Here is a 17,915-nt window from a genome sequence, read left to right on the forward strand (position 1 = left end):
TGGTATATAAAGGGACATCTAGATGCATTAATTGTGATAACCATAATAAAATTAATAATCTATTGTTCTGTAGGTTATAAATACTGGCCGTGAAATTAAATCACGTAGCATTGCTTTTAGCACTGTGCATATGAAAATCAATCTCCCCCCCCCCCCCCCCTTAGAGTGAATGAGAGTATCATGGTTTCTGGGTCAAACTGCATTACTCTGGAAAATTGAACGGGTACTTCCCGTCGTGAAATGCACTTGCATTCTCTCCACTTCGGATGCCCATGTAATGTAAACAAAATTGCAGGTGATGGGAATCTGAAATAAAAACAAAAAATACTGAAAATACTCATGTGCATGGACCACGTTCACGCAGAAGGGATTAGTTTAATTAGGTGTCATAAACTTAATTAGTTCGGCATAACATTGTGGGCCGAAGGGCCTGTTCTATGTCAGTCAGTATCTATGGAAAGATAAACAGAGTTAAAATTTCAGGTTGAAGACCCTTCTTCAGAACTGACTTAATAGTCTTCAATCTGAAACATTAACTCTGTTGCTCTTTCCACAAATACTGACTGACTGGTTCCAGCATTTTCTGTTTTTATTGTGCATATAATGTGACTCACCATTCCCCATGCAATGTTGCAGTAAAAAGCAGTGCAATCAATAGATCCCTGCCTGACAATAGGAACTCCACTCAGGTGAACTTTATTTATTTATCTGCTCTCCTTTGGCTTCACTCCCCTTTTCCAGGATAACCCACCTCACTTGATCATCTGATACCCAGGGTCAAATCACCTAACTAACCCCTCCACACCCACCCACCAATGCTCACACATGGTCACCAACACATCCACGACTGCCAATCACATGTCCTGACTCACCAATTGCAGGCCCCCAATCCACTAACTACCCATCCCCATCACACTCAGCAGGCTACTGACACCACTTGTGCTCCCATCCACGTCCCAACACCACTCGTCTTCCACCGAACACCGATTACAGTCCCCAACTCATGGCCCACTGGAAACTGACCCTCACATCAATCCCCTCTTTCGATCCTCCATGACCTCTTTTAATTGCAAACCATCTTGACACAGATATAACTATTTAAATTATTTTCCTTCACATGTTCTGTGCTGACATGGTGCAGAAAGGAATGATTTTCTCCTTTTCAGCAGCATGAATGCTATAGGTTTCAAGTGCAACTGAAAGTTCCTTGGCCCACTGTGGTAGGACTGATTAATTCAGGCAAGCGATGATACATTTCTAGGCCAGAGAGTCCACACTATAGAAGGGTACACTTTTACCTATTAACTATAGTGACAATTACAAGGGAAAACATATACTTCTCAAATTGTTATGCATATCTTGATTGGAGAAAAGGATATTTTGTATTAATTTACCTGCAAATGAGAGGAACACATTCACCTAATTAACATCCTTTTTTTAACAAGAGTTTCTGACTCCTGTCAGAGCCTTAAGGCACTTAAAAAAAAACGATGTCTGAAAATAGTAATGTAGGCATGCCGTGTCCAGTGATGAGATGCAAATGTGTTATTGTGGACTGCAGCACAATTTCCTGCACACCAACAATCAATAGTGTTCATAGCTTAAATCCGCTTGTCAAGAGAGTGTTATCCAAGTCATGCAAAAACCAAAAAATCACAGATGCGAAGAAACTGAAACTAAAACAGAAAATGATGGAAGTAAGCAACAGACCAGTCAGCAGATAATTGAGGAAGACAGAGAATGGGAGTAATGAAACAGTTAATGCTCTTTTGCTTGTTGTCACTCTTTTAATATTAAGACTAAAGCAGACCGCTCTAGGCTCTCATGTTTGCTCAACATGATTTAGATGAGGGGTTACAATTTCATTTACTTAGTGGGCTGCCTAGCTGTCTCCAATTAAACATATAAAGAAATGATTTCATGGAATAAATTAGAATATAACGTTCTTACAAGGATTCAGTCTTAGAATTTGCACCAAATCAGTTAAAAGCATGAGAGAGAGACTGGGTTATAGGAAGCACATACGTGGGAGAACAGGATTGCTTTGAGAGATAGCATAGACTCAATGAGCTGAATGGACCCCTATGTTCTGAGGAAATAAAATTTAATTGACATTATTACAAAGGGAGGTGGAGAAGAAGTTAAAGAATAGAGCTGCCCAGGCAAACAAAATGGAAGGCCAAATGGCTTACTCCAATCTATTCTACAGGACAATATTCTCTTAATTTGTGTAGTTTATGCTTGGCTTTAACTGCATCAACACACCAGCAAATGAACAGATAGACAGCTTAAAGGGAATGGGTCATTTATCTATTTATTGATGACCTTTGTGGATTCAGTCACCTTCAATTTTAAATTCCTTTTCTAAGCAAGTAACAAAACCTCCCATCAGAAGTTGACCAGTTCCTTCTTTAAGCATACAGATTGGATCCCTTGTGCAATTGGGTGCCAACTACAATTTTGCCTGCTGCACAAGTTGGGAAGTTGCCACTTTCCTTTCCACTAAGGTTAAGTTTTAGATTCAACAAGAGCACTGATCATACAAGAGTCGGTGATAAGAAACAAGCCAAAGTTAATTAACAAACTGACATTTGGGGAACAGCTTGCAAATAATGACCATAATTTGATTTAATTATATTCAGCCAACTTTTGCAGGTTAATCCAAGTGCTTCTAAGTGGAACCTCCAGTGTTTAGTCATTGAATCAGGAGCAGATACTGGACTTCCGCAAATGAAATAGGAAGTTGTGGGCATGTTACGTTGGCGCCGGAAGCGTGGCGACACTTGTGGGCTGCCCCCAGAACACTACACAAAAAGATGTATTTCACTGTGTGTTTCAATGTACATGTGACTAATAAAGATATCTTCATCATCGACAATGTCATTGACAATGTGCTATCAAATTCAGAAGTCTTGGACTCTGACAGGTTTGGAAATCTGACTCTTGAGTTCACTTTGTGGTTGAACCACCCTAGGAGCTCAGTGGTAGAGCTCTATCATGATAAGATTCCCCAGCACTTTTGTGGTGGGAAACTCAAGGTCAAAATCAAAGCCGAGTTTATTGTCATATGCACAACTACATGTATGCACAGGTGCAATGTAAAGCTTACTTGCAATAGCATCACAGGCACATAGCATAATATAAGCAGCATTCACAAGAAAAACATAAATTATTACAATTTTTACAAGAAAAAACACAATTAGAACAAAATAAAACAAAGCCCATTTTAGTGTAAAGTGATGAGAGTGGTCATAGTGTTGCTAAACTGAAGTGGTGATTAGAGTTTTGCCAGTTGGTTCAAGAACCGAATGGTTGAAGGGAAGTAGCTGTTCTTGAACCTGGTGGTGTGGGACTTCAGGCTTCTGTACCTCCTGCCCCTTATTCTGTACATCTAACTGCCTCTTAGATCCTGGATTAGGAGACAAATAGGAAGATAAAAACACCTTCTTAAAGCTACTTTGCATTAGTTCAATTATTTGCAGCTATTTATATATCTTTTAGTTAGCATTTAAAAGTAATAATTTTTCATGTTTAAATAATTTATTATAATTTTAATGTCTGTGAACATTAAAGCTTTTAGAGACAATTCAAAGGTAGGGCAGCTTTTCCCAGTGAGGGGAATTGGCTCAGCAAGATCTGGTCCATTAATTTTGAGAGAGGAGGGAAAGAGACTATTTAATTTTAATTATTACATTGAAGTAATCACAACATAGGAATTGATTATTGACACAGGGCATAAGTTCAATTCCCACCAAGACAGCTAGTGCATTTAAATTAATTAAATGGTCTAAAATTTTCTTAAAACAAAAGCTAGACTATGTATTTGTGACCATGAACTGACCAGATTGTCATTTGAAAGTTCTCTCATGTGCTTCAGACAAAGATATCCGATGGTTTTACCCCATCTGATCCATATATGACTCCAGACACACAGCAATGTGGTTGACTCTTGACTGGCCTCTGAAATGGCCTATCGCACTTCAATGGTTAAATCTGGATGGGCAATAAATACCAACAACGTCTGCGTTCCAAGAAAGAATAAAAAAATGTAAACTTGGCTGAACTATTAGCAAGTAAAGTTGGAAACAAACTGTGAGAAGTGTTCATGAAAGCATTTAGTGCAATACACAGGCAGTATACATCATTAAAGTCAAAGGCTCTACTTGCACAACAACCAATGATGTTTGACAAATGAGGCAAGAATCAGCATCAAACTCAGATAAATAACATCGAGCAAAATAGGAGAACTATAAAAATGAACACAATAATACATTGGAAGTAATATGAGATACAAACTGGGAATATGAAAATCAAAGACTTTTATATATACATTGAAAGAGAGAAGTTAAATATAGGCCCATTAAGGATTGAGGGATTCTACCCTTTGTAGGATGCAGGCGAGTCTATAATGGACAATAAGGAATAGTAGTTATTAAATGATTAATTTTTGTGTGGGATGAAAAGGATAAAATAACAACTATATTTAAACTGGCTTCACTATATGTGTGCTGACAGACTGTTTGTCCAATATTTATATTGGATGAACTGCAATTTCCTCTAGTTAAAACATTAATACTGAAGCAATCAATTTTATTTGATATTCAATTTATGTTCTCAAAATTAATAGCATCCTTCTTCCCAACCATCGTCTCACACTGAATTGGAATCTTCACAGACTTGATTTCCTATTTAATCCTATGACTAAATATAATCTACATCACAAAGACTGTCTACTTTTACCTCCTGCCTCAATCCACCCAAGACTAAAACTTTCAGCCATGCCTTTGTTGTACCCATTCTCTTCTCCATTTCCTTTCAGCTAAGCTCTACTGCCTTCAGTTTACTTGTATTTCTGGCTTTGGCAGACATTTCAGTGGTTGACATTCACTTTGCTGGCTCTAGTACCCAATCTGCAATCCTAGGCAGCCTGTGAACTTAATAATTAAATCACCCAAATGCTGAGATTGGGGCCATATCACACAATCAATTCCTCAGTCAAACTCAAAAATAATTCTTTGGCCATGAAACCGTTTAGGACAATGCGAGGATGTGGTGAATGCTCCATAAATGAGTTCTTTCTACCTTGTATCTTTTCAGATGCTGACAACCCATTGTGTTCCCCTCATTTCACCCACATTCCTGTCTGTAGTGAACATATTCAACTGATGCAGCAAGAATGCAAAATTGGCTCTTTTCCTACTGGAATGGTCAATTTTGGAGTCTATGTTTGACATGTGGAGTGAAAGCGTGCATTGTCAGTGCTACTGATGCATACTCCTTTTCTAATATGCCCAGTGCAAAAATATATTTTGCATTAATAATGCAGTGATGAAATAAGGTCAAAAATATCATGTCTTATGAATAACATTTCGTAACTTATGAATTGTTATTTCCTACACTTATCAAATTTCTGAGTGTGAATTCAATTGATTTTAATGGACACAAACAAGTCTTGTCACTGATATTTCATCAAACTAAATAAGGTGGTGGAGACACAAGAGACTGCAGATGCTGGAATCTGGAGTAACAGAAATCTGCTGGAGGAACTCGGTGGGTCAAGCAGGATCTGTGGGAGGAAAGGACTCCTGATACAGGGTTTTGACCTGAAACGTTAACAATTCCTTTCTTCCACAGGGGCTGCTTGACCTGCTGAGCTCCTCCCGTTGATTGTAAATAAGGTGGTACATGGGTAATAGGGGCAGGGGTGGTCACTCCTAATGGAGAGAAATCTAGAATACTAAAGAGAAAAGACAAGGAAATGCAGGAGCGTGATTGAAGAAGGAAGGCACAGAGCTTCCATTAATGAGTGCACTAACAATTAGAGTCCAGATAAGAAAAGATGATAATAAGACAACCATGATATAAAAAATGTTAAGATATTTAAGATACTCCGATATAAAGGTGCTGCATCTGAATGTGTGCAGCATTTGTTTTAAGATAGGCAACTTAACAATGCAAATAAAGGTAAAAGCATATATTGCTATTATGCAAACTTGGCTGCAGAATGACCAAGGCTAGAAGTTGAATATCCAAGGATATTTGATAGTTAGGAAGGACAGGCAAAAAGGGAAAGGAGCTGGAATAGTGTTGTTGGGAAAGGATGAAATTAGAGCAATAGTGAGGAAGGATATTAGCTCAGAAAATCATGATGTGGAATCAATCTGGGTGGAGTTAAGAAGTTCCAAGGGGCAGAAAACATTGGTGGGAGTTATCTCCAGGCTTCCAAACAGTAGTGGTAATGTACGGGCAGCATTAATCAGGAAATTAGAGATGCATGTAACAAGCATACTGAAGCAATCATGGGTGTCTTTAATCAAACCAAATTGGCAAGTTTACTGTGAGGACTAATTCCTGGGTTGTGGATACAGAATGGACCAGTACATTGATAAGCCAACAAGGGAATGCTATTCCAGATTGTATATCTGAACAAGGGAAACCATAAAGGCATGAGGAATGAGTTGGATATTATAGATTGGGGAGCTTCTTTCAATGGCCAGAAAAAGCAGAAAACCTATGGTTTGGGAGCAGTTTAGCATTCAGTGAAAAGGGGACCAAGAGATTGATTAAGAGAGCAAAAGTAGAGTACAAAACTGTAAATGCTCTACAAATGCATAAAAGGAAAAAGATTAGTGTAGACAAGTTCCTTACTGTCAGAAATGGGAGAATTTGTATTGGAGAACAACAAATTGTGTGAATAATTAAGCAAATTCTTTAGTTCCGTCTTCACAGAACAGGACACAAATAACTTCCCAAACATGCTAAGGAACCAAGAGTCTCATGAAACAGAAGAACTGAAGGAAATTAGTAAAAACATTGTTCTGAATAAATTAATGGCACCAAAAGCCACTAAATCTCCAGGGCCTGATAATCTGCATCCCAGAGTAGAAAAAGAGGTAGCCATGGAAATAGTGACTGTCACCTTCTAAAATTGGTTCCTGCAGATGAGAGGGTGGCAAATGTAACCCCACTATTTAATATAAGGAGGGAGAAAGAAAACAGAACTACAGACTGGTTAGCCTAACATCAGTGGTAGGGAAAATGCTAGAGTCTATTATAAAGGACGTGATAACATAAGACTTAGAAAATATCAACGGGATTAGACAAAGTCAACATGGATTTATCAAAGAGTAATCATGTTTGACAAACCTACTGGAGATTTTTGAGGATGTAACTGGTAGAACAGATAAAGGAAAAACAGTGAATGTGGTGTATTTCAATTTTCAGGTCTTTGATAAAATTCCATGCAAGAGGTTAATGTGCAACATTAAAGCACATGGGTTCAGGATAATATATTGGCAAGGAATGAAAACTGATTGGATAGGAAACAAAAAATAGGAATAAATAGGTTTTGTTTTGGGGGTGGCAGGCAATGACTAGTGATGTGCCACAAGAATCAGTGCTTGAACCCCAACTACTCGCAATAAATATCAATGATTTGGATGAGGGAATCAAATGTAACATTCTTAAATTTGCCACTGATTGTCAACTGGATGGGATCTCAGTTGCGAGGAGGATGCAATAAGACTTCAAGGTAACTTAGATAAATTGAGTGAGTAGGCAAATAGATGATGGATGCAGTACAGTGTGGATTAAAATGAAATTATCTATTTGGTAGGAAGAACAGAAAGGCAGAATATATTTTAAATGGTGATCAATTAGGAAATGTTGATATACAAAGACATCTGGGCATCCCTATACATCAGTCACTAAAAACAAACATGCATGTGAGATGCAGCTAAGACAGCAAATGGTAAGTTGGCTTTTATTACAAGAAATTTTGAGTACAGGAGCAAGGATGTTTTACTAGATTTTACAGGCCCTTGGCAAGCCCATACTTGAAGTATTATATGCAGCTTTGATCTCTTTAATTACAAAATGATATACTTGCCATTGCAGGGGTGCAATGAATATTGACTGATTCCTCAGAGGGTAGGACTTTGGTACGAGCAGAGACAGGGTTGACTAGGTCTGTATTAACTACAGTTTCGAAGAATAAGAGATTTCATTGAAATATATAAAATTTTGACAAGGCTCAAAAGGACAAATACAGAAAGAACGTTTCCCCTGACTGAATGGTCTAGAACCAGTGGCCACAGTATTAGGATATATGGTATGACATTTAGGACTGAGGTGAGAACAAAAGGCACCAAGGGGTATGGGGAAAGTGCAGGTACATGGTATTGAAATGGGGGGTTCATTGATGATCACACTGAATGGTAGAGAAGGATCAAAGTAATGAATGGTCTACCTCTACTATTTTTCTATGTTTCTATAATCAACTGGATTGCATTTTAATGTTAAATTGATAACAATACAGAAGAACATAATAGCCATAAATAAAAAATTATGTATACTGGAAAAAACAACGCAGCTATCTAAACAGTACATGCTGTAATATAACTTACAATAAAATTATGCAAATAATGGAGGGTCTATTATTAAATATAATATGCTTACAAACAATGTATAAATTCTACATTTCAAATTTTATAACCACTTTTACATTAAATTATTAATATAGATTTTAATATGAAATAGGGATATGATAAACATCTGTAATATTAAAACCATATTTTCTCCATTAATGATGTGACCAATTCTGGATACATGCTATGCAATGCAAGAGATATTACATCTTTCTTTAGGAAAGATGCCAAGGTCTTGGATAGGATACAATGCAGAATTAAGAGTGAGGAATTTCAGTTGCCTGCTCTTAAAACAGAGAAGGTTAAATAGAGATTTAACAGGTGCATTAAACTGATGGATAGCTCCAGATGAACTGTTTTCATTGGTAGTATGGTCAGTAACAGGGGCACAAATTTATGACAGTTGCCAAATAATCAAAGATAAATTGAGAAAAGAAAATTTTATGCAGTGAGTTACAATCATGCACTGTCTGAAAGGGTGATGGAAGCAGATTCAATAATAATTTCCAAAATGGTCTCAGATAAATACTTGAAAAGGTAGAAATTGCAGGGCAGTGGTGAAAAAAAACAGTAAGTGAGATAATTTGGACAGTTCTTTGAAGGAGCTGGTAAAGAGCTTTTTAACAATACTGAAAACAAGGCATAAAAGGCACATTGAGAGCACAGATACAAAGTTTGTCAACTTTGACAACAGAGGGTCATGGTGAATGGTTGTTTTATGCACTGAAGGAAAGTGAACAATGATGTTCCCCAGGAATTGGTGTTGAGGCCGTTGCTTATTCTAGTCTATCTTAATGGCCTAGATTTGGGGGTGCAAGCCACAATTTCTAAATTTGTCCATGATACAGAAGTTGGCAGTACAGTGAGCTGCAAGAAGCATAGCAGGATCTAACATGCTGGTGGAATGGGCAGATGTGTGGCAAATGAACTTCAATGCTGAGAAACGAGGCGATACATTTTGGTAGGAAGAATGAGGAGAGGCAATGTAGAATAAAGGATACTGTTCTAAAAGTGGTACAGACTCGAAGGACCTGGGGGTATGGATGCACAAGAGATTAACATGGCAGGGCAGTTTGAGAAAGCGGTTAACAAGGCATATTTCTGAGCTTTATTCATAAAGGTACAGAGATCAAAAGCAGGGAAATCATGCTGAAACTTTATAAATGCTGGTCTGGTCTCAACTGGATGTGAAGGCATTAGAGCAGGTCCAGAAAAGATTTATGAAAATGGTTACACAAGAGACTGCAGTTGCTGGAATCTGATGCCACAAACAAACTGCTGGTAAAACTCAGTGAGTTGAGCAGTATCTGTGGAGGCAGAAGGATGGTTGACATTTTGGGTCGAGACTCTCCATCAGTCCTGATGGTTCCCAGGACAAGAGACTGCAGTTACAAGGATGGATTTGAAAGGCTGGGGCAGTTTTCTTTAGAGAAGAGAAAGCTGAGGGGAGATCTGATAGAAGTATATAAAATGATGAGGTATCTGGATAGAGTGTCCATTTGGTGGAGGGGTTAACAACTAGAGATCAAGGACTAAAGATCATGTACAAAATAAAGAGGAAGAGAATTAATAGTGACTTGAGGAGAAACCTTTTTTATTTTTTTTGTACACAGCATGTGGTTTCAATCTGGAAATGCACTGCCTGCGGATGTGGTGGAGGTAGGTTCTGTTGTGGCTTCAAGAGGGAATTGAATAAATATATGGTGAGGAAAAATTTGCAAGGCTATTGAGAGGGGAACAGGACTGGAACTAATGAGTTGCACAGACACAATGAGCTGAATGCCTCCTTCTGTACTGTAAACATTCTATGATTCTCTAAGTTACAGTGGGCTGAATGATTCCATAAATTTAGTGATCGAAGTGAAAAAGAAATGGCCTAAGAATCAGTAAGATGTCAAATTAAATAGAATGGAAATAAATGATTCAGATTGAAGGCAAAAATCTCCAACCTCAAGTATTTTGATGTCCAGATGCCCAAATTTACCCATTCGATTTCAAATCCTGGAAGCAGAGAGTGTAACTGAGGCTGTGTTGAGAATACCAATTCCTTTATTTCTAAGGTCTAAGAGCCTGCCTCTAAAAATACAAAATGACATATTACACAAGGTCAATCTAATATATGCATCTACCTTTTTAAGATTTTAGGATACTCTGGCAGTTACATATATCATCAGAGTCATTCAGAGACCAAATGTTAGAAGTTATCATTTGTCAATTTTGGAAAATTGTGGGTGCAATATTTTTAATCACAAGTTAATCACAAATGCATGACATTGCTCTTCATCAGAATATTGTCAATCCACCGCTTTGCTACCACATTAGTAAAGGTGGGTTGGAACCGAATACTGAAAATATGTGATGAAATTGGTTTCAAGATGCTATCGTTTTCTCAACAAACTGCTCAGTCTGAAAATTATTTTCTCATTTCTGATGGTTGTGAATTTACCTTTTAACAATGGATTTTTCATTTATTAACTTTTCCTCTTGACATTAAACAGCCTCTACAATGAATGATTGCTGGCAATAGATAAAATCAGTCTGGACATGAATATTCAAATACTGCTAAATTTCTCTTCCTGCCTCATTTCTGAGCACAATCTCTGATGCTTTTAGTATGCAAGAACTGTTACCCATGAATTATGAAGGAGACACTATGAACAGATGTAGGGCCATCACAACTGAACTACGATTACTTGTTGATGTGACTATGTTAAAGTGCAGGAAGTTTGAATGTCCAAATATTTTCATTCACAAATTGTACATGGGATGCAAGATGCAGATTGTTTTTGTACAACACAGCTGGTTTCCACACTTGTAGTAAGATTATGGATATTTAAAAACTATTTTAGTGTGCAAATTTGACCATTAAAAAAACGTAAAAGAAACATGCAATTTAAAGAGGACGTGATGAAGCTCAAAAGAAAAGGAAACATGCAAATGTGTCTGTTGTGTGGCATGCTACTTAAGGGAATTCATTACAAAGGAGGAATGGTAATACCTGGTGTCCACCAACAAACAGGAACAATGTCTGGTACCCTGGCAAGTTTTCCCATTTATCAGAATTTTTTCTCTTGTCAATAGCCAGTCTGCTGTCTTGATAAGAACAGGCTGCTGCCTTTGTTTTTTTGAGTAGGGAGAACAAAAGCCATCTGGCCACTGTGGAAAGATAGTGCCTTGGTGAAAGAATGTTTTATTTCCAATGGCATTAGGTCCACAGATGCAAAACAATAACCGACCTACCAAATAAAAAGACCTCTTCTGCTAGCAATAAATGCAGCGTGTAACACAATATATGTCACTGGGGAGATTAAGTGGAATGTGTGAACATTGGCTTTTACAATATGTACAACCGATCAAAAAATATTATGGATGTTACGGTTTACAGATTTTAAAAAAATCCACATATGAATAAAATTAGTATTTCAACAGTTTTTCTACCATTTAGAAGATAATGACATCTTGGGAATTAAAATTAATTACAAACTGAAAAAATTTTTCAAATTAAAATATAAAGTGATAACCCTACACGAGCCTCACCAATTCACCTGCAAGTTCCCTCCTCCTGCCTCTCAGACTGTCTAGCCATTATGATTTCGCTGCTGCTGTTGACCTGCTCAACCTGTTTTTCATGTCTGACAAAGTCATATCTTGCCTTTAATTCTGCATTTCTCCATGGGAACTGTCATTTTCTTCATTCACTCAATAAGGAATTGTAAAGTTGAGTAAACCTCATGCACAACGATGCAATTCATCACCAGATCTGGCTGAATCAAATCAAACACAAACATAATCTTCACCTTTTCAAGGACACTTGGAGGATATCCTTAAAGCATATTCACCATCCTCCTGGAAATCTCTCACCAGTACAATGTTACCCACCTGCCAGAGCATTTTGTTTGTGATCAGAGCCTTGGTGCTGGGGAAGGTAGCCAAGGAGATGATGCTGACTTGGGTTTGTCTATCACGCCCACTGGATAGAACATAGAACATTACAGCACAGGAACAGGCTCTTCAGCCCACAATTTGAGTGCCAACCATGATGCCAATTTAAATTAATCACATCTGCCCATACATGGTCTATATCTCTCCATTCCCTGCCAGTTCATGTGCCTGTCTAAATGCTTCTTAAACATTGCTATTGTATCTGCTTCCACCACCTCCCCCAACAGCACATTCCAGGTATCTACCACTCTCTGTGTGAAAAAAAAACTTTCGCCCCCTCACCTTAAAGCTGTGCCCTCTAGTTCATAGAACAGTACAGCACAACCTATATAAACCTACTCCATGATCAATCCAACCCTTCCCTCCTACACAGCCCATAATCCTCCATTTTTCTTACATCCACGTGCCTATCTAAGAGTCTTTTAAATGTCGCTATTGTATCAGCCTCTACCACCAACCCTGACACTGTGTTCCAGGTACCCACAACTCTCTGTGTGAAAAACCTACTTCTGTTATCTCCCCTAAACTTTCCTCCTCTCACCTTATATAGATGTCCTCTGGTATTGCCCAATGCTGCCCTGGGAAAAAGGTGCTGGCTGTCCACTCTATCTATGCCTCTCATAATCATATACACCTCTATCAAGTCGCTTCTCATCTTCTGTCGTTCTAAAGAGAAAAGCCCTAGCTCACTCAACCTTTCCTCATAAGACATGTTCTCTAATCCAGGCAGCATCCTGGTAAATCTCCTCTGCATCCACTCTGAAGCTTCTACATCCTTCCTATACTGAGGTGACCAGAAATGAACACAATACTCTAAGTGTTGTCTGACCAGAGTTTTATAGAGCAGCAACATTACCTCATGGCTCTTGAACTCAATCCCCCGACTAATGAAGGCCAACACACCATACATCTCCTTAACCACCCTATCAACTTGTGCAGCAACTTTGAGGGATCAATGGACTTGAACCCCAAGATCCCTCTGTTCCTCCACACTGTTAAGAATCCTGCCATTAACCTTGTACTCTGCCTTCAAGTTTGATCTTCCAAAGTGTATCACTTCTGCATCTAGCGTATCCTAGTATTTAATATTTCCACCTTGGGAAACAGACTCTATCTACCTTATCTACTTGCATCAGGTTGCCCCTCAGCCTCCAATGCTCCAGAGAAAATAATCTAAGTGTGTCCAATCTATCCCTATGGCTAATACTCTCTAATCCAGGCAACATCCTGGTGAACCTCTTTTTTACTCTATCCAAAGCTTCCACAGCCTTCCTGTAGTTCAGTGACCAGAACTGCACACAATACTCCAAATGTGGTCAGACTAAAGTTTTCTACAGATGTAACATGACTTTCTGACTTTTATACTCAACATCCCAACCGATGAAAGCAAGTATGCCGTATGCCTTCTTTACTACCCTATCCATTGACATTGCCATTTTCGGGGAGCTATGGACTTGCACCCCCAGATCCCTCTGTACATCAATGCTCCTAAGGGTCATGCCATTTACTATATACTTTCCTCTTACCTTTGACCCCCCCAAAGTGCAACACCTCAAACTTGTCTGGATTAAACTCTTATCTGCCATTGCTCTGCCCACATTTCCAACTGGTCTATTTCCTGTTGAATCATTTGACAATCTTCCTCACTATACACAATGCTGCCAATTTTTGTGTCATCTGCAAACTTTCTAATCAGCCCACCTACATTTTCGTCCATATCATTTATATATATCACAAACAATAGAGGAAAAACAACAGAGGTCCCAGTGGTGATCTTTGCGGAACACCACCGGTCACAGACCTCCAGTCAGAAAAACAACCCTTCTGCCACTACTCTCTGCTTGTTATCACCAGTTTGCCAAAACACCTCCGATGCCATGTGCCTTAACCTCCCGGACCAGTCTACTACATGGGACCTTTTTTTAAAAGCCTTGCTTCATTTACTAAGAGATCGTTGGATCTACAGATTTTTTTTTATATTTTATTGTTCTTTATGATTATATATGCTATGATTGTTATCCTGATCTCTTTGTATTACATGTATAAATATTGATGCTATATATCAATCTGTATTAATTTGAAAACTAATAAAAAGATTGAAAAAGAAAAGAAAAGCCTTGCTAAAGTCCATGTATACCACATCTACTGCCTTGCCTTCATCAATTTTCTTAGTAACCTCCTCAAGAAACTGTATCAGATTTGAGAGGCAGGATCTCCCAGGCACAAAACCATGCTGACTCCCTCTGATCAGTCCTTGCCTCTCCAAGTGATCATAAATCCTGTCCCTGATAATTTTTTCCAATAGTTTCCCTACCACTGACTCACTGACCTGTAGTTTCCTGGCTTATCACCACCATCCTTTTTGAATATGGGAACTACATTAGCTACTCTCCAGACTTCTGATATCTCATCCATGGCTAATGTTGATACAAAAATTTCCACCAGGGCTTCAGCAATCTCCTCCCTTTCTTCCCATAACACCCTGGGATATATTTTGTTAGACCCTGGGATTTGTCAACCTCAACGTGTGTCAATATCTCGAATGTTTCTTTTTTCCTGATACCCACATGTTCCAGACTACTTAGTTGAACAATTTCCTGTTCAGCCTGTACATTCTCTCCAGTGTGGGATTGCTTAAAGGTGAGACTCAGCATTAAAGCAAGGAAGACTGAGAAGAAGGTTGACGTGTTGATACATCCTTGCTTGACCCCAGTTTTCACTCAGCACTGGAGCTCGACTTTGACTTTGGACCATTGGATAGGGTCATGCTTTGCATGTCATCCCTGTAACAGACCAAGAACATAACACATTTCTGAGAACTGAAGACAGTCAAATTTGACTGTCCATAGTCACCAAGAATTGATAGAGCCAAACAATTTTATGAGATTGAAAAAGACCATGTGCAGTACTATTTTGTAGTTTTCCATTTTTTCCAAGAGACCTAGTTTCTCCCTTATTCATTCCTACATCCAAAACCTGAGCCATCAACCTTCCCTCTTGGTCAGAGGATGCCCATTGGGAAAAGCATTCTGGCTTCTGAATGTCTGGGAGATGCACTATAAACTTAGTGGAAATCAAACCAAAACAAAACTACAAAAAGTGACTATTACCATTCTTCAAAAATATCAATTATGTTGATTCTAAATGTAAAAGAGCATATTATTCAAATAAATCCAGGGAATATGGTTGCACTGATCTTTTGCACAGAGAACTTTGTAAATGAGCTGCAGTGGTTTCAAGCAAATGCATCTTTGAAGTAATAAATATGATTAATAATTCATGTTCAACAATTTTCCTGTGTAAATCCTCATTATATAAACTATATGTGAATTCCTTCAGGATACAGTCAAATGCAACTAAAGTACACCTCACATAGAGCAATACAGCATGGATACAGGCCTTTCGGCCCATCGAGTCAATGAAGACCAGATGCCACCCAGCTAGTCCCAATTTCCTGTGTTCAGCCCATATTCCTCTAAGCCCCGCTCCTCCATGTACCTATCCAAGTGCTTCTCAAATGATACTATTTTACCTGCCTCAACCACTTTCTCTGGCAGCTCATTTCATATACTCACCACCCTTTGTGTGAAAGAGTTGCCCCTCAGGTCCCTTTTAAATCTTTCCCCTCTCACCTTAAATCTATGCCGCCTAGTTCTGGACTCCCCTACTCTGGCGAAAAGACTGTTACCATCCACCTTTTCTATGCCTCTCATAATTTTAAACACTTCTATAAGGTTGGCCCTCATTCTTCAATGTTCCAAGGAATAAAACCTAGCCTGGCCAACCTCTCCCTATAACTCAGCCCCTCTAGTCCTGCCAACATCCCAACATCCTTGTAAATCTTTTCTACACTCTTTCTAGTTTAACTACATCTTTCCTATAACAGGGTGACGAAAACTATACATAGTACTCCAAGTGCAGTCTCACCAATGATTTATACAACTGCAACATAATGTCCCAACTCCTATACTCAGTGCCCTGACTGATGAAGGCCAGAATGCTAAATGCCTTTTTCACCACCCTGTCTACCTGTGATGCTGCTTTCAATGAACTATGCACTTGTCCTCCTAGTTCCCTCTGCTCCATTACACTCCCTAGTGCCCTACCATTCATAGTACAAGCCCTACGCTGGTTTGACTTTCCAAAATGCATCACCCCACACTTATCTGTATTGAAATCCATTTGCCACTCCTCAATCCACTTCCCAAACTGATCGAGATCCCCCTGTAATCTACGATAACCTTCTTCACTATCAACAACACTTCTTAATTTCGTGTTATCCACAAACTTATTGATCAAGAATAACCCAACTCAATAAAACCGGACTGCTGGCATTCCTTTCATACTGGGTTCTCTTGTGGCTATAAGACCAAACATGGAAAATAGCATTACTTTTTATTAATTTGTTTAATTAATAAATATCCATTTAACTCAGTAACTACTGCAGACTTTAACTCCCTCACGCCTCTGTAAACTGTGAATTTAACTACCATTCAGATGAAGAAAGACTGGGTGGAATATTGGGACATCAGCAAAGATCTAAGGCTTCACCTTCTGTAAAATCATCTCAGTCAATAGTTTAAGAATGTGCCGACCATTCTACATGTTATACTCACTGACATTTCATACAATAGTGGTGCAGCAGTATTCTGTCTCCAAGACTACATAGAGGAAACTTTATCTACACTGCTCTAAGCTTTCTCTGGCCCATACTCCACCCCATACTCCACCCCAGAACTGGTCATTTGAAACTTGCCCAAAGTTCAGGCACAGAGGTGCTAGTTTTTCATTTCCTGGCCACCTCACGCAGTGCTGGCAGAAGAGCTGGGAACCAAACACAGTTGCCATCTTCTCTGGCCTGCGTGTGGGCTTTCTGAGTTTGGAACCTTCAAGATGGTTGTGGAGTTTACATCTAGTCTTGCTGGGCAGTGCTTTACCCTATGGGGGAAGTACAAACCTTTGCAGTTTTGTCCCTTGAGAACCCAGTGGACCTTCCAGCTGGTAGGAGTTTGGGAAATGGCCAGAGCCATTTCTCTGGCAGCCCAGCAGGAAAATGAGATTGTGATTAGCTCAGACTGCCTTATCAGTGTAGTGCATTCAACAGCCCAAGGGTAGCTCCAGAAATCCTGGAACAATCCAAAGAGAGCTGAAACCTGATGACTTGAATTTTTGTTGCTTTCAGAAGCACTTCTGTAACGTTCCAGCTCCCTCGGTAATTTTGGGACTTCTGTGTTTATCATCAGGTTGGCAGAAGCCTTGTATCTATCAAAATAGATACCAGTAAGATACAGACCACAGTTTTTATTTTAAACATTATAAAGTGAGAAAGCAAGCCAAGGAACTAAACAGTGCACTTAAGAAAAAAAATTTATGTAGTTAAATATACATTAGCTCAGGTAGTGAGACAGCTCCCTCTCTGTGCTTTTTGCAGCCATCTTCTTGAATACATGCCTTCTTCTTCTTGTTTGCTACCAGAGAGCATCTACCCTTTAAAAGCTGCTGTCTACCTCAGTACGTTAGATACACTTAATATTTGGTCTCTAACCC

At 38.9% G+C, this 17,915-nt stretch overlaps 1 protein-coding gene and 1 long non-coding RNA gene across 5 annotated transcripts in view; one reads left to right on the forward strand and one right to left on the reverse strand.

Moving 5' to 3' along the window:
• Positions 1 to 2,833, forward strand: part of LOC127569031 (uncharacterized) — a 70,484-nt gene extending 67,651 nt beyond the window's left edge. Inside the window, exon 3 of the long non-coding RNA XR_007956132.1 lies at positions 2,656 to 2,833. This is a non-coding gene — a long non-coding RNA (uncharacterized LOC127569031). The remainder of the gene's footprint in view (positions 1 to 2,655) is intronic.
• LOC127569028 (ras-GEF domain-containing family member 1C-like) overlaps positions 1 to 17,915 on the reverse strand; it is a 132,046-nt gene that overhangs the window by 46,729 nt on the left and 67,402 nt on the right. Inside the window, exon 3 of one of the 4 annotated variants that reach the window (XM_052013288.1) lies at positions 11,425 to 11,582. The exons of 2 other annotated variants lie outside the window; for them this stretch is intronic. The gene's annotated coding sequence lies outside the window, so the exon portion shown is untranslated. Of the gene's footprint in view, positions 1 to 2,589; positions 2,609 to 11,424; positions 11,583 to 17,915 lie in introns of those variants that run through there. One more of the 4 variants, XM_052013291.1, reaches the window with a different exon arrangement.

This window comes from Pristis pectinata, chromosome 4 (assembly GCF_009764475.1).
Source record: "Pristis pectinata isolate sPriPec2 chromosome 4, sPriPec2.1.pri, whole genome shotgun sequence".
Lineage (NCBI taxonomy): Eukaryota > Metazoa > Chordata > Chondrichthyes > Rhinopristiformes > Pristidae > Pristis > Pristis pectinata.